The following is a 25,990-nucleotide window of genomic DNA, read 5'->3' as shown; positions in this document are numbered from 1 at the left end:
TTTCTCCCTTCGGGTTTTTAGAAGTTTCGAAGGGGGGGGGGGGGGGGGGGGGTGACAAAAGAAGAAATTTATATTTGTTCCAGCCTTATAGGCTTTTCAAAAATATAAATTTTAAAGAAATTGGTTGAGCAACAAGAAAGTTTCAGCGAAAACAGTGTAAACCGTCATTTGACTGCTCGCGGTATGAATAGGTATACCACATGCGTTATTCGAAAACTACAACACTTAAAAAAAATTAAAAACGCAAAAATACTTGCATTTTGAAAATAAAAATAGTCCTGTCGTTAAATTTGCGAAAAAAATATTATATAAGGTGTAATCATCATTCAAAGTTCAAAAACCGTCATTTGACCGCCTCTGGTACGTTTAGTGTTAAATAAAAAACATTGAACATTTGATTTATTGATTAAGTGTTGCTTTTTTGTTAATATTATGATTTATTAAATAAAATTTAAATTAAATTATCTAAATAATTTAAACTCCAAAAAAAAAAAATAATGGAACTAATGCGTCAAATGGGTTTGAATTAAAAACTATGTTAGTTCCATCGATTTCCCCGCTTATTTTAAATAGAAATAGTTCTGCTTGTCATAAAAAAAAAATCACAAAAAAAAGTTGGTGTTACGAAAATCAATTTTGTCTCATTTTTGTTATTTTCATTATTTTGGTTTATCTGGAATTTTTGATCGATTTTGCACTTTTGTCATTTTGGAAGTTTTTGTCACTTTTAAAAGTTTATAAATTTTGTCATGTTTTCCGATTTGTTGATTGGTCAATTTCCATTTTTTTCGATTTTGTCACGACCCTTATTTTCATAATTTTCGTTTTATCGTTGAATTTGTCACTTTAAGTCACTTTAAGTCACTTTAAGTCATTTATGTGATATTTATCGATTTTATCAAATTATTATTTAGCGTAGTTTTTGTCGTTTTCATCTTTTTTGACATTTTTGCTATTACCCTTTACGTAATTTTTGTAATTTTAAACATTTTTGTCAATTGACCATCTTTGCAAATCACGTCAACTTTGTAATCTTTTCCATTTTTTCAAACAACTTTGTCATTTTATTTGATATTTTATGAATTCTTTATTTGGTCATTTATCTCGATTATGTCGTTTTTGTTGATTTTTCCATTTTTTGTCATTGACGTTTATGTAGATTTTGTCATTTTTATTTTTATTTTCGATTTTGGTACTTGTATCATTTTGACACGTTTTCGATTTCTCGATTTTGTCATCTTTATAGCATTTGTATTTTTTTTTTTCAACTTTTGTCATTAATGTTTATTTTTTAAAATTTTGTGATATTGGTAATATTTGTCATAATAGTTGTTTTGTCTGTATGCTCATTTGGTAATTTTAGTTTATTTTGTCACTTTTGGTATTTTTTTTTTTAGATTTTTTGAATTTTTCATCCCACCACGTCGGTCTTTCTTATCTTTTTATATCTATTCTAATATAATCGTTTTATTATCATTAAGTGATTTTTCTCTTTTTGATTTTCCATATTTTACTGAAACGAATTTTGTTGTTGATTAAATTGAATATTGAAGTGCGTTGACACTCATGTAAATAGCGCATTCATACAATTGACAGAAGGCCCAGCTTTAAGGATGCCAGTAAGGCCGAAATAAATTTCAATTTCTTCTTTTGTTGACCCCCCTCCCTTCAATATATTCAAAAATTCCGAAGGGGAAATAATTAAAGTTCAAGATATTTTATTGAAAAACTTGATGAATTCGTAGAAAAATTTGTATTTTGTATTTATTCGAGATTTTATCAAATTTTCGATGTCCGCTCCAGTAAACTTGAATCGGCAGAGATCAAATCGCCAGAGAAATCGATACGATCTCTCTGGCGATTTTGCATCATTATATCGGTAAAGAGGAACTCACCATATGCGTGTCTTAAGTGGAAGAAGTGAAAAGAAGAATTTTAAATTTTTTCCGGCCTAATACGAATTGATATATCTTCTATCGCAAAAGAGGTTCAGCGTACAAAGACTGATAAAAGATGCGTGAATAAAATTTATAAGAAGTACAGACCCCGTTCGTTTTTGTCAACACGCCAAAACATTTTGTGTGGCCAAAATCGAACGGTTTTTTTCTCACTCACTTAGGCTGGAACAAATATCAATTTCTTTTTTTGTCACCCCTCCCTTCGAAATTTCCAAAAAAACCCGAAGGGGGGAATAAATAAAGTTTTGAGTATTCTATGTAAATTTCGAAAAAAAATCAAATATCCGAAAGATTACAAGACAAAAAAACAAATTAAAGATGATGGGAGTCATTTCACCTTATATGTTCTTGATTTTATTGAGTTTTCCGATAAAAAATTACTTGATTCATAGGTTTTGTGCAATGATATAGTATGCAATTTTGTTGCATACAAGCTTTCGTGCAATTTATTCCAACTTATTTGTTTTCCGCATTATTTTTTATTCGCCCCCCCGCGATGTTCCAACTCCGAGTGACAAAAGAAGGATTTGAAATATGTTCCGGCCGTAAAGTCTGCTTCATTTAATATTGGAACAAATTCTTTTGCTCATTGTGGCGCTCCTAGTGGACGGATTTGGAAACTTTTTTCACCCACGTGTCGGGAAATTCATTACCTTTCACCATGTATTTATGTCATAACACCAAACGATAGCATTTTGTAAACAACCGCCATGGAAGCCGAACGGAGAGATCAAATTGTGCACAGTTTTCTTACGAGTACGAGTACGAGAATTTCTTCGAAACAGCCATGAATAATTTTTTTAATTTTTTTTTATGAAAGAGTAAAGAATATGCTACATTTGTATGAAAAACAAATTATGAATTCGTTAATAAATGACTGAACTACACGCAATTGTTTGTGTTCCAATATTAAATGAAGCAGACTTTACATCCGTCGAACTTGGTCAGCACTTGGTCGTAAAGCTTTCGAGCACGGATTCTGGCCACATTGTTCTGCTTCAGCGTCCGATTTGGCTGTTTGCTGGCTCGGAATGACCTTATTCCTTCCCGGAGACGAATTCGTCGCACCGTACTGTGAGCGGCCTGGAACTTATTGGCCAAATCGTGGTCTGAAAGATTGGGATTCCTCTTGACGGCCTTGATGACTTTCCCACGCAGTTTCCGGTCGACAGTTCCACTCCGACGCTTCGAATGCGGCTTCCGAGCCGTCGTCAATGTTTCCTTGTACTGCTTGATAACACGCCATATGGTATTTCTGGGCATTTTAAGCTGTTTAGCTAGCTTCGATGCCGACAACAATGGATTTTCAAGAAAACTGTGCACAATTTGATCTCTCCGTTCGGCTTCCATGGCGGTTGTTTACAAAATGCTATCGTTTGGTGTTATGACATAAATACATGGTGAAAGGTAATGAATTTCCCGACACGTGGGTGAAAAAAGTTTCCAAATCCGTCCACTAGGAGCGCCACAATGAGCAAAAGAATTTGTTCCAATATTAAATGAAGCAGACTTTATTACTACAAAAAAAAACTATTATCATTATTATCAAAGAAATTTTTAGTGGATCATGTTTAGTCATTTTTAATCTTTTTTATTCATGTTTCTGATGCATTTAGTTATTATTATTAAGTTTTATTAGTGACACTTTACCATCTTCGTGACATTCGTGTCATGATGCATTTAGTACTTTTCGTGCTTTGTTTGTAATTTTTGTTTTTTGTCACATTTGCTATTTTTGTCATTCTTCTTCATTTTTTTTTGTCATTTTTAGTCTTTGGTTTGTATTTGTTTTATAATATTATGAAACTTTCATTTTTTTGTCATTTTTGAGTACTTTATTTATTTTCATTTTTTTGTTGTTGTTATTCATCATCATTAGAGAACTTAAAACATATTTTTGGTGTTTGTCTAAATTATATTTGTTCTATTATAGCGGAAACTATAAGGTAAGGTTGTTTCTGAAAACCGTTCGATTTTGGCACATGTTGCCAAAATCGATTGTTGCCAAAATCGAATGTTGCCAAAAACGAACGGGAAGGAATATTGAAATTTTGTTGCATATTGTTTAATTGTTTCTGTTTCAGTTAGCTGACTGAAATTTTCATGAGATGATAAAAAATTACACTGAGGCGAAAATTTAATAGAATAATAAATTGACAACGAGATATGTCGATACTAAAATGACTGATTGAAGTTTGATACAGCGAGTAGTCTTTTTTTATATGAAAAACTGTGAAAACGCACAATTTTGAGAAGTTTGTGTTTAAAATCTTATTTTTTATCAAGTTTCTTTAAAGGCATAGAGACGACTTTGTTCTTGAAATCGAGACAGAAAATTTCACATACATAGGTAGAGTTTATTTTTGTTATGAGCTACTTCATCGGATTCCTCACATGCTGTTTCCGAGAACGCCGTCATTTTTCTACAACTTTTACACCCTTCTTGCTTGCGTTATGGCTTTGGTTTTGCTGTTGTGTAGATAATTGGGACCGATAAGGATAACAAATCGCGCTGGCTCCCATATAATGATGATTTTGCTCCTAAAAATAGCCCTCAAGCAAGCAACGATCATCAACCCGAAAACGGCTCGATACCAACCTACCTTGGGGAGGGATTATTTTTTTCGGAAAATTAGTCGACCCTTAAAATGTCGCACTCACTAATTGACAGCTCTGACTGGAGGTTGGTACGGTTTCTACCATAAGGAAAAATTAAAGTACAAGGAAAAAAAAAACACGCGCGCGCCATATTGTGTCAACCAGACCTGTGAGTCAATCATTCTCCAATTACCAGTGCGGCGGTACGAGCGTAGCAAATAATAAGTCACATCGACGAGAAACGAAAGAAACTCTACCCACCCCCCTTCCCCAAATCCATTTGGATGGAAGTACGGAACAATCTGATTGTTTCTCGGCAGCTCGACACTAATTATACGGTGTGATTTGTCGAACGACCGTAGGAAGTGAACTAAACTATAGCTGGAAACTAAAGTCCGTCCATTCGTTGTTATTATTGTGTTCCGATTGTGAGTTTTCGATTGAAATAGTACTCATATCGATTTTTTTGTAGGTCCAACGCGTCCTGAGGAGTTAAAATTCCTTACCATACATTGAAAAAAAGTGTTTATGTTGAATATAGAAACTAAGCGTTGTGTGTTCTCTTATAACAAGTGGGTTAAAATAACCAATTTTATAGGGACCAAATCTAAAGAGCTGCCTGCTACGGTAAGGTGAAACTCCTGCTCCGGCAAAGTCACAATGTTGAGTCACAATACCTGCTCTTCTTCCTTGGACGGCATTTTGACAACTGAAGAGTGAATTCCAAAATCAAAATAGGAGCAACATTCTACACACACATCTTCAAAATGAGGGGTGTTCAGGTTTTTTAAATGCAAATTTGAAAGAAATACGTCCAGTTGATATTGACCAAATTTTGACCGTATCACCCTTTACACCGAGCCGAGACACCAATAAGAACAAAATGACAAAAATGACTTAAAGACTTAATGTTCGCAAGGGTGGTCCTTGGGTGCATCTTGAGTTTTGAAGTATGGAATCCCGCTTCCCTCTCTTGGCAAATGTGAAGCGGGTTTCGAATCACCAACATTTTTTGTAACTAAATAAAGCCACGTGCATATCGCTACATAACTATACGAATAAATATGTACATTAGACCGCTGCAAGCTTTGTACGGATATTTCAAATTTTTTAATTTTTACACTTCCCATTACTTTTTTCGGTTGTTTTTGCTGCCACAAATGGCAATACAAATTTTGGAAGGGATTAGTCCAGTCCTGAATTAGCGCAACGAGTTTTTATTTTGTATGTAAATTTGTATAAGAAAACAAAATTTTTCATTCAAAAATCGCCAGTGATGTACCTAGAGTTCCAAAAAAATATAAATTTGGATGAAAAATATTCCTTGGTTCTTGCAATACAATTCATGTAAACAAAGCACAAACCTAACTTTTACCCCAGAAAATACCCCAGATCTTATACAAAATTTTTGTTTTCATTTTTTTTTTATTTTAGCGTTTTTGACTGCTTGTTTGAAAGCTGTGTAACCGTGAGATGAAAATAACAAATCTCAAAAAATGCTTTGCATTTCATGAAATTACTGAAAGCTCTAGCAAGCAAAGTGCCATTTTTTAATGCTTTTAAATTGATCCAGGTTTTTCATTTTGAAATGGTTATATCTAAATGCTTAGCTGCTTGTCATGTTAGTAAAAAAAATGAAGCTTAAGAATAGTCAAAACCAAAAATCAAAGACCAACTTCATTTCAAGGTTTTTTGAATTTTCTGGATGATTAAATGTGCAAAAATTTCTTCTACCATACAAAATTGAAACGCGTTGCGCTAAATCAGCAATCAACCAAATCATCTTAAATTTTACACAGTTTACAGGGTTGCTAGCGATTTTTTGTTTTGAATGTCAGAGTATATCTCGGTTTCCCCCCGGTTTAAAATGATGATTTTATCGGTATTTATCATACTCATTTTTGAGTATAAAATCATGGTGATAAAAAAAATCAATGTGAAGCTCTAAAATTTATAACAATTGATTCCTGAAACTTGTTAACCGATATGACATCATGACAAATAGGTGCTTCGACCCTTTTTACACGTAGGTTTTTCGCATCAAATTGACAGCTTTTCATAAATTTTTAGAACGAAACGCATTCATTGTTTTGCTCCACAATTTCAACAATTTTTCAAGAACAAGTTCGGTTGACTCGATCTTCAAATTTTCACTATTTCAAGGATCTTTCGAGAAACAATGGAAACTCATGGAAACAACTTACATTATTTGCAATACATTTGAAACCGAAAACTAAAACTGGTAGTCGGAAACTACATTAAACATAAAAGGTAATTAGGTAAAACACTATAAGGACCGCGAAGAAATCTACGCCAAGAAACATCGGAATTCGATACTCTACGTATCTATAAGAAACCACTGGAACAAATTATACAAACATAGTATCATTGAGTTACCAAACGTTTCGTGTTTAGTTTTGTCGACAATAAATTCATTATTAAATTTATAACATTTGAGTTATGCTTATAACTGTAGCACACTTGCGGAGAACGACAAAAACGAGATATCTCAAACGAAAATAAGTGATTATGAGGTAAATCTACATCGAGACTGTCGAAAACTACTCTGAAATTTATAAATTTATTTAAAGTTTTTTATAATATTCATTGAAAAATTTCCTTACATGACAATTTTTCCGGTGATGTACCGAAATTCCCGTTTACCCGGTGATAAGATGAAATTCCAATGTGTTTACCGGTATTCCCGGTTTTCCCGAATAGCTAGCAACCCTTCGTTTACTTCAGAAAGATTTCTAATAGTCATAGAAACATTTATGATATAATGAAATAATCTTCCAAGCCAAATTTAGTTTAATTTGAATCAATTTTTTTTTAAATATATGTGAGCCTTCTTCCACCTTTCTCATCTTCCCACTATGAGAAAGGGGTATCTCAAATAGTCTTAGAAATATTTTTCGTACCCAAAGACCCTTCCATGTCAAATTTGGTTCCATTTTCTTAATAAATTGTGTTATTTTTGTCCACGTTTCTTCCTCCCCAGGTTCCAGTCGTCTCTGCGTTCAATACTGCACAGTGGGCCCGGCCTTGATAACATTAATAGTAAATGTATTTTTACTATTCACCGGGATGCTGACAAGATCTGGCTGTGTACGTATCATAGGCAAAAGCATTTTCTTAATAAATTGTGTTACATAAGAAAATTTAAGCCCCCCTCTCCCTATGTATCCCCACGCTGGATGAAGTTAGGGGTCTCAAACAATTCTCGCGTGAGCTTTCTTAGCGTCGTATGAAAAATCTTAAGAATATTAAAACAACTTACAAATTCGTATTTCGCATAAAGAATATGTTGTCCAGGATAAAAATATTCTAATTGGGAAGAAGTTGCGACTAGTTTATGTCAGTTATTGTATTCTTTCGTAATAAAACTGTTTGTTTACATTTTGTTTTATATGACATTATGAAAGCTCACGCGAGGATGCTCCTCCTGGAAATGCTCCTCGTATTCAAATGCCAAATTTGGTCCACTTTCCATCTCTAGTCAGAAAGAAGTGAGGGATCATCATCATAGAAATGTTACTCGAATCCAAATATCCTGCACTGCCAAATTTGGTTACATTTGCACGACTAGTTCTCGAGTTATGCAAAAAAATGATGGAAGCCCTTCCCCCATTCCTTCCTTTCTATCTCCCCTTTCGAAGGATTAATCTACATATAAATATTTTCCATATCATTATTTTCTTTCTATATCTAATTTTGTTCTGTGTGGTGTTATGCAAAAAAAATGTATGCTAGCCCCTCCCCACTTTCTATCATCCCTTTGGAAAGAGGAAGGGGTTTCAAATCCTCATAGGAATATTGCTCGTACCCAAATACCCTCCCATGTTAAATTTGGTTTCATTTTCCCGATTAACTCTCGAGTCATGCAAAAAAAATGATGGAGCCCGTTCCTTCCTGTCTCCATTTTCAAAATAGGTGGGAGTTTCAAATCATCATAGCCATATTTTTCGTATCCATATACCCTGCTATTAAATTTGGTTCCATTTGCTTGACAAGTTCTCATGATTTGCAAAAAATGTATGCATGTCCCTATTCCCACTTACTATCCTACCTTTATAAGGAGAGAGGGGTTTAAATCATCATAGTAATATTTCTTGTATTTGTACCCAATTACCCTCCCGAATTGGGTAACATTAGCTTGATTAGCTCTCGAGTTATTCAATCATGTGTCACTTGTTTAGAAGTCCCCCCTTCCAGTGGGAGTCATTTCAAAAGTCGTGTAGTTTTCAACCAAATTTTGGCTGCGTACTGTTGTTTACCTCCAAGTGAAGTAAGCGTTGTCATTTTTTGGCGTTTTTCGCGAAGAAATCTATAAATGCGTGCGGCCTTACCTTCCGAGTCAAGAAAACGGATTGTGTACAAATCAATCAGAAAACTAGTTAAGCAAGAAAGTGTGAGTCTCGGAGCAGTACAAACCGCGTTGAGAAAGTATGGAGAACAGTGTACTTTCGCAGATTTCCTGAGACGCGGTAGGAAACCTTGCCCTGCTGACCCTACAATGGACAAGAAAATCAAGGATTTCTACAAACGGCATCCTTCGGCATCAGTACGGGATGTGGCTAAGATACTAGGTAGCTCATCGACTAGCTTTGTGCGTACCAAAGAGAGAATTGGACTCCAGACCCATCGGAAGAAGAAGCAGCCAAAAATGAGTACCAAACAGGCTGAATTCGCGAAACCGAGGGCTCGGAAGCTCTACGACAAACTTCTGACCAAGAAATCAGGTTGTGTTATCATGGATGATTAAACTCGACTATAAAACTTTGACTACTGGTGTGAAGTCAAAAAGGACCCATGTTTACCGAAAGACTTTGTCCACCAAAATGTCCCTTAGGCTTTGACGAAGCCAAATCTTAGGGAAATACATGAAATCAACTGACAGTGTTGAAAAATTCAAGAAAGATTGGCTTAAAGTGGTAAAAATGGTCGGAGGAAGCACTGTGCAGTAGCTGATTTAAAAGGAATTTGAAACTGGGGCAGATATGATCGCCAGGCAATAGCTATGTCACGACACACCAAATCTCATTTTCTTGACGATTTTATGTGTTTATGAAAAAGTGAAATGTAAGAAGTTTTTATTTACGAATATTCATATGAATTATACAAGAATTCTATATAGGAGCGAGTCCTGTTTGCTACCTTAAATTCACGAAGCCATACTAATATACGTATTTCAACATCAAAAGAATGTCTGAATAATGTTAACGGTAACGATTTTTTATATTTAAAAAATCTCGCTCTTAGCGGAACATTTCAGCTTCAGGCATGAAAAGGCATTTTCCAAAAAAAAAACGCTGCCTCTATCGTGTGTTGAAAGTGTAGGAGTAGTCAGAGTTGTTGGGTGTTTTTAAATCAATGATTTACCTGCAGCCAAATAGAAAAAAAAGGAACAACAGGAAAAAAGTTGTTGTTTTGTGTTCTGTGTTCTATCAAATGGCCTGGGGGGCATCGTCGTCGTCGTCGTCGTCGTCAGGCGGAAGGCATTTGCTTTATGCTGCAAAAAGGCGCTGTATGTACTGTAGTTGAGCCCAGAGAAAAATGATTTGACGTCATCCTAGCCAACGACGACGTCCCCCACTTCCCCTTTTTTCCTATTAACACAACACGTCATTTCCATATACCTAGTAGTGGCATTTGATGGGGATACAAAACAAGCTCATTGCTGCTTCTCTTCTGGGCGAAGGAGCTGCAAAGCTGCTATTGGAAATTGACGTTAAGCTCGTGTAAACCATTAATATGAAAGCTTTTAAAATTCTATTATACTCGCGAGGAGTTTCTGTATTGTGGATAAATGTGTTCCACGGGTCTAGCAGGGGTCTATCTACTCATCACTACACAACCATCTGTGGCAGTCGAAGAATGTGTTTTCGTTGAATCATAATGGAGACAAATGTGGAGGTGGTAAAACGAAGTGACTGCTTTGAATGTAATTACATTTGTTTTTAATTAAAAAAAAACTGGCTTGGGTCTTATTTGGGAATGTGTTAAATAACTTGAAATTTGAGAAGCCATTTGGAAAAATTACGAGGTGTAGGTGGTTCAATTGTGAATTTCGGTAAACTGGACTGGTCAAGAAAAAACTTGAGTGACTAATACGATTTTTGATTTAGGATATGGGTATCGCAAGGCAAATCCAAAAAACTCTAAGAAATTTTTTGTATGGCGACCGTCAAAATTTACAAAGCCAGAAATACAATTTTGCACAAGCCCTCTTATGCCCCTTTTTTGTTTTTACCCACAGAAGTTTCAGGAGTTAATTTAACATTCATAACTAAAATTTCTGTATCTGCTTCAGAACGAAGGCTGTTCTTACCTGTCTTGTAGATGATTTTCATTCTATTTTGAAGATCATGAACACAAAAAGATAAAAAGGGCTGTAAAACCCTTTCAATCAATAAACCGTATATGTTTATCTGCACCTACAGTACCGTTCATAATTGTATAGAAATTGAAGGCGCGCGCTTTGTCACTTCGACTTTGAACTTTCATAACTTTTTCTCTCATGATATTTTTTGATAATTTTTTTTGCGTAAGATAGATCAACTATCACGCTATTTTATCACAAAATTTGAGCTTTCTAATGTTTTTGTGGCTTGAGATCTTAGAAATGCCGGGCCGCTACAAAAAAAGCGCTTTCTATAGAATTTTGGACGAATGTTTCCATAGGAAAATCATATTTTATGTTCAACAACCAGTAGATAAATCTATTTCAATCAAAAACTGAAACCAGTATCGTGAGATTCTGATTTCAAAACTCAAAATTTATTCCATTTTTTCCTTTTTTTTATTGCTTAAGACATGCTAACTTTATGTTTCAACAATCACTACACAAAATTTCTGAGATATTGAAGTTTGAATGATAAAAATCCAAAAAGTACAATCTTCGTAGAATTTCTGGCCTGGGGACCACAAAACTTTTAGAAAGCTCAAAATTTGTGATAAAATATCTCCAATAAAGGGTGTTACGGTCAAAATTTGGTCAAGGGAAAACGCGTGTAAATCGGTGAAATCGTATATTTAAAAAATCAAATTAAATTTCTTTTTCATATTTAATTAGTATAAAATTCAGGAAAAATATTCAGTTAGGCTTCCGCTTTTCCAAATCCGAATTGCCGCTGCCTTACCCCTGCCATCAGATTTTGTACAGCCACCTTGTCCACCTTCTTCGCCGCAGAAAGCCAGTATGCCTTGAACTGCTGCTCGTCCTTAGCAGTTTTTTGGTCTTCTTTAGGTTCCGCTTGACAATAGCCCAGTATTTCTCAATTGGGTGGAGCTCTGGCGTGTTGGGAGGGTTCTCGTCCTTGGGAACCACCTGCACATTGTTGGCGGCGTACCACTCCATGGCCTTTTTACCGTAATGGCAAGATGCCAAATCCGGCCAAAACAACCGTGTTTCTTCAGGAAAGGCAGCAGACGTTTATTCAAACACTCTTTCACGTCAATTTCTTGGTTGACAGTCCCGGAAGCTATGAAAACGCTGCTTTTCAAGCCACAGGTACAGATGGCTTGCCAAACCAGGGGCGGGATTATGGAACTCGAAACAATCGAGTTTCGTTCGATTCGACCAACTTTGGCATTACCGACCTCGATTCGAATGGAACGTTTCGCGATGATGTACTACCCGATTTACTCGAAATGTAGTACGTTAAAATTTAGAACTCGAACGAGATTCGTAATACTGATTCTAGTTCGATTCGAGTTCAACTCGAAACGGGTAACTCGAATCGAATAGGATTCATAATTTCACCCCAGATATTTCTTAGCGAACTTTGACAGTTTCATGTGCTTGAAAATATCGGCTACCTTTCCCCTTCCTTTTGCCGTATAAAACTCCTGTCCCGGAAGCTGCTTGTAGACGGCTTTGACGTAGGTTTCGTCGTCCATTACCACGCAGTCAAACTTCGTCAGCATCGTCGTGTACAGCTTCCAGGATCGCGCTTTGGCAGTCGTATTTTATTTATCATCGCGATTTTGAGTCACTACACTCTTGTAAGTCGATAGTCCGGCTCGTTTTTTGGCTCGATGCACGGTTGTAGACGATACACCTAGTTTATTTGTGGCATCTCGGAGAGAGAAGTTAGGGTTTCGCTTGAAACTACCGGCAACTCTCTTTGTCGTCTCAGCGGCTTCCGGTTTTCGATTTCCCCCCGACCCAGACTTCCTGGCTGTCGACAAACGTTCCGCAAACACTTTAATTACATTTGTAACGGTTTATTTGGCAACTTTTAGCGATTTTGTCAGCTTTGCGTGCGAGTAGCTCGGACTTTCGCGATGCGCGAGCAAAACTTTGATACGCTGCTCGTTACCTTGGACGGCATTTTGACAACTGAAGTGTGAATTCCAAAATCAAAATAGGAGCAACATTTTACACACACACACTTTAAAAATGAGGAGTGTTCAGGTTTTTTAAATGCACAATTAAAAGAAATACGTCAAGTTGATATTGACCAAATTTTGACCATATCACCCTTTATCTCAAAATTGAATGTGAATTCGGTAATAATAATATTCTGGATCATTAAATGACTTAAAAAAAGTACGCGTTTTCCGAATCATATTGTTAGCGAATAGTTAGCAGAGATAACTTATAAACTAGATAAACTTATTCTGAGATTGAAAAATACTGTTTGAAGGACTACTGAAATCAAGTGTAAATATCAATTGAATTAATTAACTTTGAATACAGCTAAGGTACACCGGGGTAAGTGGGGACGGTTTTTCGTATAGTTCAATTTTAAAAAATCATTAAAAAATCAGCAGTTGATCAATTTCGATAAAATCGCGTTCAATGTTAAGCAGAAAATGTTGTTTACAAATACTGAAGAGATGAGCTTGATAGACGCAAAGCGAAGAAAGTTCTCACGTAAATTGTTATGGACTGCTGGTGTCTTCACTTACCCCGCTTTATGGGATAAGTGGGGAGTGGGGACGGTAGATTTTCCCTTTGATTTCTCAGGAAATTTTCAACAAATTTGTGCTTTCTTGGTTGAATACGTTACTTTATTGCTCGAATCGTCCAAAATTTTGAAAAAAGTTCCTGGTACTATTAGTAAGGCATCTTTCGATGTTTTTTGTGTGTAATTTATCTTGCAACACACGCGATCCGATTTTATCGAAAATATATACTGATTCCAGAAAAAAACAAGTACTTTTCCCAACTTTTCATGATCCGAATGCTAAATAAAGCTAAATTGTATTGAATGATGGAGAGAAAATTGAAAAAATGTGTAAACATCAAGTATGTATAAAGCAGTTCCCACTTACACCAGGTACGATTTGGAGACAAAATTTTAGATTTTTGCAAATAAACTCAGTTTTCTTAATTTTTAATCGTGGTTTGTTTTCCTAACTAGTTGTTATGAATGTAAGGATTTTTTAAATGTAGAGTTTTTCGTCAAGAGCTAGTTAGTTTACGAGAAATTTGCGATTTAAAAAGATGCACATCAACTCCACATCGTAGTTCAAAATAGAAAATTATCAAAAAGTCACCGTAAACATCCGATATTTTCGGAACCGTATCATTATTGTTTTTTTTTAATGTCTTTATTATAGAGATTTTCAGCTTTCAGCTGGTTCATCTCTTATTGTAGTTATTGGATAGATTACAAGTAAATTTAACATTCTGCATTAAAAGTTTGAAAAAATAGGTCACAGTATTGTTTCAATAGCCACCGTCCCCACTTACCCCGGTGTATCTTATTCAATTTCTTATTAAAATCATCGTTTTGAAATCATATCAAATGCGCATAAAAAACCATGGAAAGAACATGAAAAAAAAGAAGAAAAAAAAGTGAAGTACGAAAACGGCAGGCAAATTAAATGAGAACGACTCAAAATGCTATGTTTCGAATTTCGGAATAAGTGGAAAGCGAATTCATATAAGGAAATAAAAATTGATAGAATTTGTATTGCAGTTATTTTGAGCTGCACTGTTATGATGATAAAGTTCTCATTTCCATGAATTTACACATTCAGAGCATATGGTTATCGCACCAACAAGATACAAGTTCATATGGAGGTACGTTTTTTGTTTACTTTTTTTCAACCGTAATCTCGGGACAAATTCTTGCGGTGAGCAATTTTCAAATAAAAGCTGTTTACACTCTGATAGCAGCCAACCCGTATTAAATTAAGACGAGGGAAAAAAAACACGGTGGTCCCCGATCGACAATTTCTGCGTATTATTCCACTTTCCGTAATGTGTAAACATCGTGCGTCTATTTATTAGCTTAATCTTTGGCTAAAAATGCGATAGGGCTTCGAATAATCCAGTAAATTTGCAGCGCCAAAGCGCAATGTGAATCATACAATCGCGAAAAAAAAAACACATCCGACTTAGCAAAGGAGAAAAAAACAACGCGAGTGAGGAAAACCGGCACATTTGTTTACCTTCCTCGACTCGTTTTTTTTTTCTTCTCATAAGTTTAGCGATCTTTGCCGCGGTGTTTTTTGGGGTGGAATTTTATCGGGCGGGTGAGAAGTTTTTCTTGCCCCCGCGAGAGGGGGTGTTAAACGGAATCAGCGAGAGTAAATATTTGTAAACTTACCTTGAAATAGCTTAAATAGCGCGCGTTCAAGAGAGAAAGTTTGAGACTAGCTGGCCACTGGTTTGATCCGCTGCAAAACCCTTTGAATGGGTTTTCGGGGGGGTTGTCGTCTATTATTCACAGCTTCCTATCGAACGAGCGATTTTTCATACAAACTTGAATGGGAAATGCCAAGACCTGATTGGTTTGGAGTAGTAGTTGTTATAATAGTGGGTGGGTGGCAGCAGGCGATGAATCGCTCAAACAACTCACTGGCAATAACAACAATAATGAATCACTTTTCAATTAAGTTCTTTCCAAATTTCTCACTCTCCTCTGTCACAGGCTGCTTGGATCGACGACAGTGACAGTACTCTCAGCTGAACTCAGCTCAGCAAAACCACTGAATGGGCGAATTTTCACCTCCACCAATGTGCTTCCGGCACACACTGTCGCAATTCACAGACTGCTGTGCTGTGGTGGAAAAACGAACACCCAGGAAAAACGCTGCTTCTTCGTAATTTTTCGGCTCACTCTTCTTCTGATGGTGACCGAGGGCGCTTTCTTCTCAGATTTTCCCTCTCACACAATTCATTCAGTAGAGTTTATCTTCGACGGCGATGGCGCGGCACACATACGCGGAACAGGCACACATTCAAACATATTTCCATTCAGTTGAGGGTCGCCCAACCACAATTTGCCAGGAGCTTCTGCTTGCCTGTTTAGCTTGTTAACTATTACTGGGCGAAAGAAAACTCACACTCCCGAATATTGCATACCTACCTATCGCAATTCGGAAAATACAGCAATTTTCTTGCGCTCTTCCTTGTTTCTGTGGCAAATTTTCCTCTTTTTTTGGTCAGCAAATGCCGATTGATTGCTACCTTGACTAATATTGAATGCACTTCACAATTGCCGTGCGATGACTGCATCTAGCAACCCTTGAAATCCATCATGCAGAAATGCTTCCTCCAAGTTCGGTTACTTCGATTCCGGTAGGCTGGATATCGGAATGAGCTGGTCTTCTTGCTGCTTCACGGACATTTTGCAGTATCTTCCCTGGACAGCAGCAGCAGCTAGCGATATGGCTGCAAATCGGTTCACTCCGAAGAAGATTATCTATTCTTAAATGCTAAACTAAAACCACAGTCCCGTTTAAAACTAGAACTTGTGCTAAACAAACAATATCCACTGATATTCTAGAACTTCACAAGATTCCGAGGTTGGCTTTGTGCTGCTACAAAACTGAAGAGATTTATTTTTTCCACTTCTCTTCTAGGTAGGTACTGGGCTAGGTTAGTTGGCTGTTCGGGTTGGTGTCCAAGAGCCAGAGCCAGAGCACACAGTACAAAAGTTAGCCCAGGTCTGATTCGGATCGACTTCTCCACGACGACGGCGGCGACGATGGACTGCTCCGGGACGCGTATCGACGACACATTCGAGTCGAGCGAGGGCCTTGCTCGCTCGCCGCTCACTCGATAGTTTGCTCAGACTCACTACGGTTCCGTTCCGACTCCGAGTGCAAAACATCAGCTTAGTCTGACAGGTTCGCCTAGTACCATACCAGCACCAGCATCAGCCAGCCGAACGGGGTAGATGCTTTACAGTCGTATGCAAATTGTCAATTCATTGTGATGGAATCTTAGCTCAAGACTCGAAGATGAAAATGTATGTAAAAATGAACGAATATTATAAGGTTAACAATATTTAATGTTTGTTTCTTGCAGCTTCAGCAGCTCCTGGCAAATTGTAGTATTATTTGAAGCTATCTTGAGACAGAAAGTCATCTTAGATTTTCACGAGTGTGAGTCTCAAAACATTCCACCACCTCGGTGTATGCGGCATTATTTTACGCGCGCGAAGGTTATTACCTTGCATGCTGTTCGAAGATTGCAATGACGTCACTAGTTTACATAGAAACGAGTTGTTTACTCGTGGGAGTAGCCTACACAGCAAATTTTTTATTGCTGGAAACCAGCAAAATTTTGCTGGTTTTTGTCCCGCTGACTTTCCAGCAAAATTTCCAGCAATTTGAATTGCTGGAAAAATCAGCAAACACAATTGCTGGAAAATCAGCAAAATTTAAAAAGTCATTTAGAGAAACCTACAAATGTTTGGTTTATATTAGTATGTGTTTATGATGTTATATGATTGCTTTTCCAGAAATAAAAAGAAATGAAATGCTTTTGTTCAACATAATTTATTTTATTCATGCCAAACACAAAGGTTGAACTGCAATCATCACTGCCCTTTGAGGCGGCTAAACACATGGCCCTGAATGATTTCGTGGTCTACCAGCAGCTGCGCGCACGGAGACATCCTCCAGCCGGAATTGCCAATTGATGAACTAAACCTGTAAACTAATAAAATTTCGTCAGCTTTGTTGCATTATTTTGAGCGGAACGATCTACTTACAGAATGATTCTTTGGAATAGAGTTTTTTTTATTTATCCTCATGGTCCTCACCTAACTTCCGCACTTTCTAGACTGACCTGAATTTAATATCACTGAAATAAACTAAGTCCAAATCTGACAGATCGGATACTGATTTTCCAGCAATACGATTCGATTGCTGAAATTTCCAGCAAACCAGAGCAATTGCTGGAAAAGACAGCAAAACGAATCATGTTTGCTGGTTTCCAGCAAAAAATTTGATTGCTGAACATTTCCAGCAAAAATTTTTGCTGGAAATCGACGCAAAAATTTACAGTGTACTGTCGTATTTGTTTATAAAATATTCGGAAACTTCTTGAAATTTCCGTTTTTTTACCTTCTCTAATGCGCGACCGTCCATCTCAAGTTTCGTTAACAGACTGACGAATCATATCTGATCCTTTTTCATAATTCATAAACGATATAACCGCTTATCTCTAAGAGCAAGTTCACTGGTTGAGATGGAGTTGGAAATTTCGAAGGTTTACAACACATCACAACACATTTGCCGTACACCGGTGTTGGGGAAATCTGATATTCGAACAGTTCCGCGCTGCAAAATTTGTACCGTATAACACTTTTTGGCGGAGGGTGATAGAAAAACACGATGTTTTGCAACACCGAACCGAGTGATAGAGTCGGCGTTGCAATACAGTATTCGTGCATGAAACACTTAGGTGCTGCCATCTATCTTATGCTCAAAACCTCAGTTGAGGGGAAAATAAAGGAAATTGAGCATTTTCAGGATTTAAACATAAAGTGATATTTTCTTTTTTTTTTTAAATCTTTTATCACTCAAATTGATACGAATTGCAATGAAGTTAATCAACTCTTTAAAACTTACAGCCAATTTTTTTCATGCCCTTGCCAATCGAATACATTTTGAGGTGCAGAGATGCCAGATAGCTGGGTGAATAAATAAATTCTGTTTGTATGTTTTGTTTGAGCGGTTTTCGGGAGTAGGAAATTGTTTCGCTTTTTTATTTGAAAAAGATATTCCGTCGGAATGTCCGGTAACAAGTTCGGAACGCCGTCTTTAATGGATCCATCATCTTTAGAAAACGGAACCCTCGCTGTTGATTCGACAAGTGTCACAATCATATCAAACGCAAGGCGTCGTATCGGAAGTAAAATTCAGCTTGTGTCTGAAATATCTATACTTTTTATTTGTCACTTACTTAATTATCACTTTGAAAATGAAAGTTTTAGAAAGAGTTCAAAAACTTTATCAACTCGTGTAATCAAATGCCCTCCAATACAAAACTCCTAATTTTGCAGAATACAGTTTAATATAGGGATGCATTATAACTTAAACAATACTTATTCATACATCTAAGTTATAAAATTTTCATATTGGCACTACTATTTCAAGTTAATGATCAAGTGAAATGAATTTGGTTTCAATTTTCAAACGGTGAATTCAAAATACAAAAAGTCAGTAAAATTACTGAAAAGCAAATTCTCTTGGCATCGCTGGTTGCTTTCAATTTTATACCTTCGTATTCTATCACACCGGTGGATGGCCAACCTTTTTGCTCTATATTTCACGATAGAAAAATTCCCATCTGTGCTACAGACGTCAAAATTCCTACCACTTTTTCCCAACACCATTGGACTTGCTCTAACCGTTTCTCACTGTAATATAATCTTCGCCAAGTTCCTACACACTAAACTAGATTTTGTAATATTTTTGTAGAATATATTCACAGATTTCACACTAATATTATTTTCTGTACATTCTCATAATCTTAATGTATTTATTTCTTATATGATTGATATTTTCCAACTATTTCCTTATATTCACTACACCTACCTTGTTTTTTTTACCGTGGCATTCCACTATATTTTCTGCAGTTGCAGTTTTTCCGACGAAACGCGTAAATTGGATATCTTCGCCCCGAGCTGACTTTAAGAATGACATTTCTTCCACAGTTAACCACTACAGCTCCACCCTCATAATTATCATCCTAGTCTCGATGACCAAAACCTTCAAAACGTTTATCTTCCGGGTTCTCAGCTCTTATCATCCAACCTGAAATGAACAAAAAAGAATTAGTAAAAAATATAACCAACTTTCCGGGGTAAATTCGTTCGGTTATGAATGATATGAACGAAAAAGTGTTCAATCTTGAATCAATTTTTTCAGAAATTGATTTGCCTTAAGAATACTGAAATTTGAGCTTAGACAGAAACAACCTCAATCACATAGAAATTATTAGTTTCGTATAAGATTTTTGTGTTTTTTTATCATTGATTAATTTTTTTAAACTCGAAACGAGATTAAAAAATAATTTTATTTCAATCGAAATGCAGCAAACTGTTGGTAGCATGGAAAACATCTGTGTAATATTCGCGTTCATTTTCATTTTTTTCCACACTGCAAAAACCGCAAAGAGACCGAGAGAACCTAAACTCGGCCTATATTTTGTTTGTTCAGTCTGTGAGCTCAGAGATTGCGCTCTTTTTAGAAACAGGCAGGACGCCACCGAACCAATAATGGCAAGCGAACCGAGCGAGCAAGCAACTGTTGGGATTTTATTGCAGGTTCTATAAACTTTGCCGACCGCGAATTTCCAGTCCGGTTCCGAGAGAGCTGTTGAATGGAGCTTGCTAACTGGAAGCGTGATAGTGATGTCGATGGCATGGGCTCTGTAATTGTATGTGCCCTTACTCATCATCTGGCAGAAATCCAGAACACTGTTATTCGCTCCGTATTTCTGAATATAACGGGTGCTGGTTGGAAACAAACATTCTCGCAGAAAAAGTCGTTCCGACAGCCTTGGGTGTCGTCAGTACGTGTGAAGTGATAAGTAGCATTTTTCTACTCAAGTCTGATAAAGCCATGCAAATTGAAGTGAGAATTTGTCTATTTCATTGAATTATCAACATGATAGATTTAACAACGAAAGGTACTTGCATCATATTGGTGAATTGAGTTGGAATATGAAACCATTCATATTCACAATACTTTTCTTTATCATTCGAAATCATAAGGTACGGCAGTATGAATGAATTTTCCCCGAAAATTGGCAAACACAAAAGCAACACACAATTTTTTTTTTCCTTTATTCAGCCTGTTCTCTATTTGGGAGATGAAGAGAGCTAGGTCCACGCTGTGATGAAACCCGAAATTTTATCACACTTCTTGTCTCACTCACTGAATCGAAAAGAAAAAAAAATCGCAAAAGAGAGAGTCTTCTTGAATTCTGCTCTCTTTCATCTCATGTATGCGAATTGCAGGGTTGCTAGCGGTTTTTCGTTTTGGAATTCCAAAGTTTTTCCCGGTTTTTCCCAGGTTTTTTCCCGGTTATAAATGATGATTTTTCCGATATTTTTTAGTTTTTGATTTAAAATCATGGCGAATAAAAAAAAAATTATATAAAAGGCTTCAAATTTCTAATAATTGTATCCCAAAACTTGTTAACCGATTAGAAACCATGACAAACACTTCGGCGTCTTGTAACATGTAGTCTTTTCGTTTCAAATTTACAGGCTTTCATGATTTTTTTTAAAACAAATCTAACGTACTGGGCATCTATTCGTTGGTTTGCTCCACAATTTCAACAATTTTGCAAAAAAAAAGTCCGGTTAAATTGATCTTGAAACTATGATAAAGTACTTTTCAGCCAATATATATTTTCTAGAGTTTCTATAGAGTTCTAAAAAAAAAAGTATAATTAATATAGAAATATGTTAACAATACATCGAAACATACTATAAAATCAACTTGAATGGGGATTACAAAACTTAAAATCATCATATTGCCGGAAAATATTTAGTTATTTTCTAAATCCAGTTATATTTTTTTTTGTACAAATCCAAAGAAAAGTTTTTGAAAAAAATGTTTTTTAAAACAAAACAATGAATAACTATAGTAACAGTCATTTGAACTAAGGATTCGTGAAAATATAGAAACCGTATATAAAACAGGGCTGAGGTTTAATTGTTTGAGTTTAAGATATTATTTTTTATCAGGGTTAAGACCTTAGATTTTGGAAACTATAAGCAATAGCTTGAAGTAGAATGAATTAAAAACTTTACACTTGCGATGTAATGTTTCCTTCCTCAGACCAATTCAAACGAAATACACAACAACTACATTGAAATTTTTGATGATCTTATATATAAAAAAGAAGGCGTTTTCTTTGTAACACCATCACGTATAAACGAACGATTGGAATGAAGTGAAATTTGGTATCTGAAGGTTTTTCTGGTCAGAGATGGTTTGTATAATACTTTCGAGAATCTCACAAAATCAATATTGAGTGAAACAGATATTGAACAATTTGAATACGATTTATTTATTTGAAGGTAAAACGATGTTTACGGGGTCAGCTAGTTTCTGATAAAAAGAGGTGTAACTCTGCTTAAAAACGTCTCACGCTGCCAAATTATTTGCTTTTTGCATAAAATAATTTTATGAAATATGTATATCGAATACTGAACAATTTTACGTCGAAACTGAAACTGGTACAGCCTAACCTGGATGTGCGCGAAACCTCTATAGTGAGAGAAAAGAACAAGTCTCAAGATTTGCAAAACACAAAACCTCCATAAGCTAGAGTCGTTTTCCTGACTAGACCACAGAAGTTTGAGAAAATAACACTTTTGTACCATATTGAAACTTACTCAGAAAACTTCGAATTGATGCATAAACTGGTGTCAGGTGGATTTTTATCAAATACAGTTGAATGTCTAGATCACTTTAATTCATTTGTATGTTGCTGACCCTCTATAAAAGAGAACCTGGTTAAGTTAGAAACCTCTTTAAGAGAGGAAAAAAGTTCAGTTTTGTGTTTAGTTTTATCTTCAATAGTTTCTATTAAATTAATATCATTTTAGTTATGCTTGCAAGTGTAGCACACTTACGGAGAGCGAAAAAATGAGATAACTCGTATTTCTCCGCAATTAGTTAAAAAAGTGATAATAAAAACGCTTATTTCACTAATGAACGAAAATAAGCGATTATGAGATAAATCTATATCGAGACTCTCAAAAATACTTTAAAATTTTGAAATAATTCTAAAAATATTTTTGAAACTTCGTGAAAAAAATTCAAAAATGTAAATTTTCCCGGTGAGATGCCGATATTCCCGGTTTTTTCCCGGTTTCCCGGTGACGTGATGAAATTCCAAAGTTTTTCCCGGTTTTCCCGGTTTTCCCGGTTCGCTAGCAACCCTGGAATTGCGAATCCTGTATGTGAGTTTTCCATTTTCAAAATGTCTTAAAATACTCAATTAACGAAAGTTTAAAGAAATTTATTCAAATCTCGCGTGAGCTTTCATAACGTCGTATGAAACAAAATGTAAACAAAGAGTTTTATAACGAAATAATACAAAAACTGACATAAACTAGTCGTAACTTCTTTCCATTTAGATTATTTGTAGCCTGGGTAAAATATTCTATATGTCAGATACAAATTTACAAATTAAGTTGTTTTAAAGTTGTTTTAATAACTTTTGCAGCAGTTTTCTGTGAATTCTTGAGATGTTTCATAGGATGTAATGAAAGCTCACACGTGAAATGATGAGAAATGACCCTTTATTTAATGATTTTTTTTATCAATGAATAATCAAGAAACCAAATTTAAAAAAGATTTTTGATATTTTTTAATACAAACAATGTTGCAAATTTGATACTTTATGAAACGAAGGGTTAATTAAGGGCCAAACTTTTTTTTTGATTTGCATATTGAAACTTCCTTATAACTATAATGAGCGGAACAAAAATAACAGCACCATATATTTTGCTACCATTTTTTAAAATTGACAGACGTGAGACGATCACTTCAATTTTCACAATTTGTTTTAAATTGTTTAAATAGATAATGAAAGCATAAATTTAATTTATTTTGGTGAGCCGCTTTGCCCCAAAAATATGAAAACCAATGATGCGAAATAAAAATAAATTTGCTGAACGGATACGCTGAATTTAATGTCTTTTCAGAACAATTCATACTAAAATCACTGACTATACTAATTGGACACTCGATTTCGTTTGTTGGATATTCAAGATTGCGCATCGATCGCTCCTGATGAAATGCTATCCCAGTAGGGAAATGCCACCAAACATTGAAGAAAAAATACAATCGGGCTAAACAGGTGATTTTTTCCTACAGGGTATTTTTTGTCAAAATTAGCAGGTTCGCAAAACAGATGATAGGTTGCAAAATTAGCCAGAAAATGATCGGATTTTTGTAATAAGTAACATGTTAGAGTGTGGTCAGTGCTAAAAAGTGCACCGTAGAACGCATACAAGCAACCTGTAAACGTTGACCTGTAAACGCATCCTATAAAGATTCTTCATCTGGGACCCCTAATGAATTCTTAATATCTTTAGTTTGTCATATGGGGCCGTTCACATACCACGTGGACAACTAAGGGGAGGGGGGTGGGGGTGGGGGTGTGGTGTATGGTAATGTCCACGTTCGCCCACGGAGAGGGGGGTAGGGGCTTAGGTCATGTCCACATTAACATACTTACTTCCAATTTTTTTTTCTAAATATGAATAAATTTAAGACTTATTTAAATCAAAATCTTCATAAAACAAAATCAAAATCTTTAATTTGCTAAGCTTTTCAGTTTAAGTTTAAGCGATCAATTAGATTTAGAAAAAAACAATTTCAAATCTGTCCACGTGGGCATCCGGGATAAAAAACCTCTTTTTTCTGTCCAAGTGGTGCTCAAAAAAATATTTACACTTTGTGTATTAGTATAAATCTGAGGTACAAAAAATGTGTTTTTGTGTTTTTTTTCACATTTATATTTTACCGTTTAGAAAAATGCCGTTTGGAATAATGGCCGTTTGGCATAATGGTCGTTTGGCATAAATGTGGCATGCGGACCAGACAAGCGGATTGTCCCTAGCTTTGTGTAAACCTAGTAACATGACGCCTTCCTAGGGCTCTGAATAAACCTGAATAAGTAAAACGATGGATCAAAATTTCGAAAAAGTCTCCTCACGCTTCTCGTAGAAACACGGGGCCTTCCTAGGGCTTTCTTTAAACCTAGAAAGACGAGGCCGTCCTAAAAAATTGATCAAAACTTCGAGGAAGCCTCATCTGAAGCTGTCATCTAATGAATTCTTATGTTTCCATACCAAATGACCATTATGTCAAACGGCATAGGACCGTCAGTCACATTTAATCATATTATCCGTCTATTTATTGCAAATATGGATATGCTTTTTTTTCATTTTGTTTTTAAGATCATGCCCGAAAAAATATCAGTCAGAGAAGAATTTTATTGCAAATGGATGTTATTTGACACATTGAGCCATCATTGGATCCTTTCTTAAAATACGAAACAAAATTTGTAACGATTTTTTTCAGTTTCCGTTTTTCGAACTTTTTGTCGATCTTCATTTTCTAGGTTTCTCTCAATACATACGTTCAGCTTGTACTTGTAATTTAGATGACATACATATTGACGCAAGATTTTAGTAATAACTAATAGCTATAAGCCAATATACAAGGAAAGAATAACCGGTTAAAGTGGAGTAATTACATTATCTTTGTGATGCTTGACATAAATATGATATTGTGTTAAATCGAGAAAGTTTTCACAAAGTTGCTTGATTTGAACTTGATAACATTGATTTTCAATTTTAAAAACTCTTGGATTTTTTTTGCGTTTAAATAGCTCGGGGAGCTGACGCTGGAAATGAAAATTAGAGATAGTATGGAGAAGAAAATTTGAAAGTTTAGAGTAGGCAGCATAGCATAGTAAGCGATCATGAGACGTTGGTTAGACTATCATGCACTTCATTATATCCATTCCGGCTGGATATGGACAGAATGCTGTTCAAGATAATAAACCAACCCCACCTGGTACCAGTTGGAGGAAGGACAAGGGTGGGTTCGAGACTGGCATCTACTTACTCCCCGAGCATCTCATCTCTCCTGTCGGCAACTTATGGGATTCGAACCCAAAAGTTTTTCTTGCCGATACCGGGAATCGAACCCAGTACGCCTGGGTTACCAGACTCGCGCCAGCCTATCCACTAGGCAAAAACTCTTGGATTTATTCAATGTAAAAATGTTCCTCATCGGAATTTATTGACATAGTACGAGGCCATTTAATGTCCAAGAAAAAAAATTCTTAGGGAAACTGCATTTTTTAAAAGCACCAGCTGTCAAAGTTAGATTTTGTGGAATTTTCAATCAAGATTCATTGGATTAATTTTTAGGAAAATTAATATTGCTATACACCCCCTCTTTAAAAAAAAATATCCCTACGTCTCTGCTATACCCTCACACAGTCTCTTGCTGTTGCAGAATCGAGAAAATGATGAAAAATCATTACAAATTGCTTTATTAATTTACTTCAAACTTACCTACCAGACCAACCTCGAGAAATTAACTGTTTCTCAATAATTTTCATTATCACACATCTCATTAATAACTTTTAAACATAACTTATTTACCGATCGACGACCGTTCGCGACGAACATCTTTCA

General features: G+C 35.8%; 1 protein-coding gene across 1 annotated transcript in view; it reads right to left on the bottom strand.

The window, feature by feature from the left end:
* Nucleotides 1-16,515, bottom strand: part of LOC129756576 (1-phosphatidylinositol 4,5-bisphosphate phosphodiesterase-like) — a 130,203-nt gene extending 113,688 nt beyond the window's left edge. Inside the window, exon 1 of the mRNA XM_055753484.1 lies at nucleotides 15,122-16,515. The gene's annotated coding sequence lies outside the window, so the exon portion shown is untranslated. The remainder of the gene's footprint in view (nucleotides 1-15,121) is intronic.
* Nucleotides 16,516-25,990: the final 9,475 nt, after the last annotated feature.

This window comes from Uranotaenia lowii, chromosome 3 (genome assembly GCF_029784155.1).
Source record: "Uranotaenia lowii strain MFRU-FL chromosome 3, ASM2978415v1, whole genome shotgun sequence".
NCBI classification, from domain to species: domain Eukaryota; kingdom Metazoa; phylum Arthropoda; class Insecta; order Diptera; family Culicidae; genus Uranotaenia; species Uranotaenia lowii.
The sequence above is the reverse complement of the archived record's forward strand: the minus strand, read 5'-3'. Positions and strand labels throughout refer to the sequence as shown.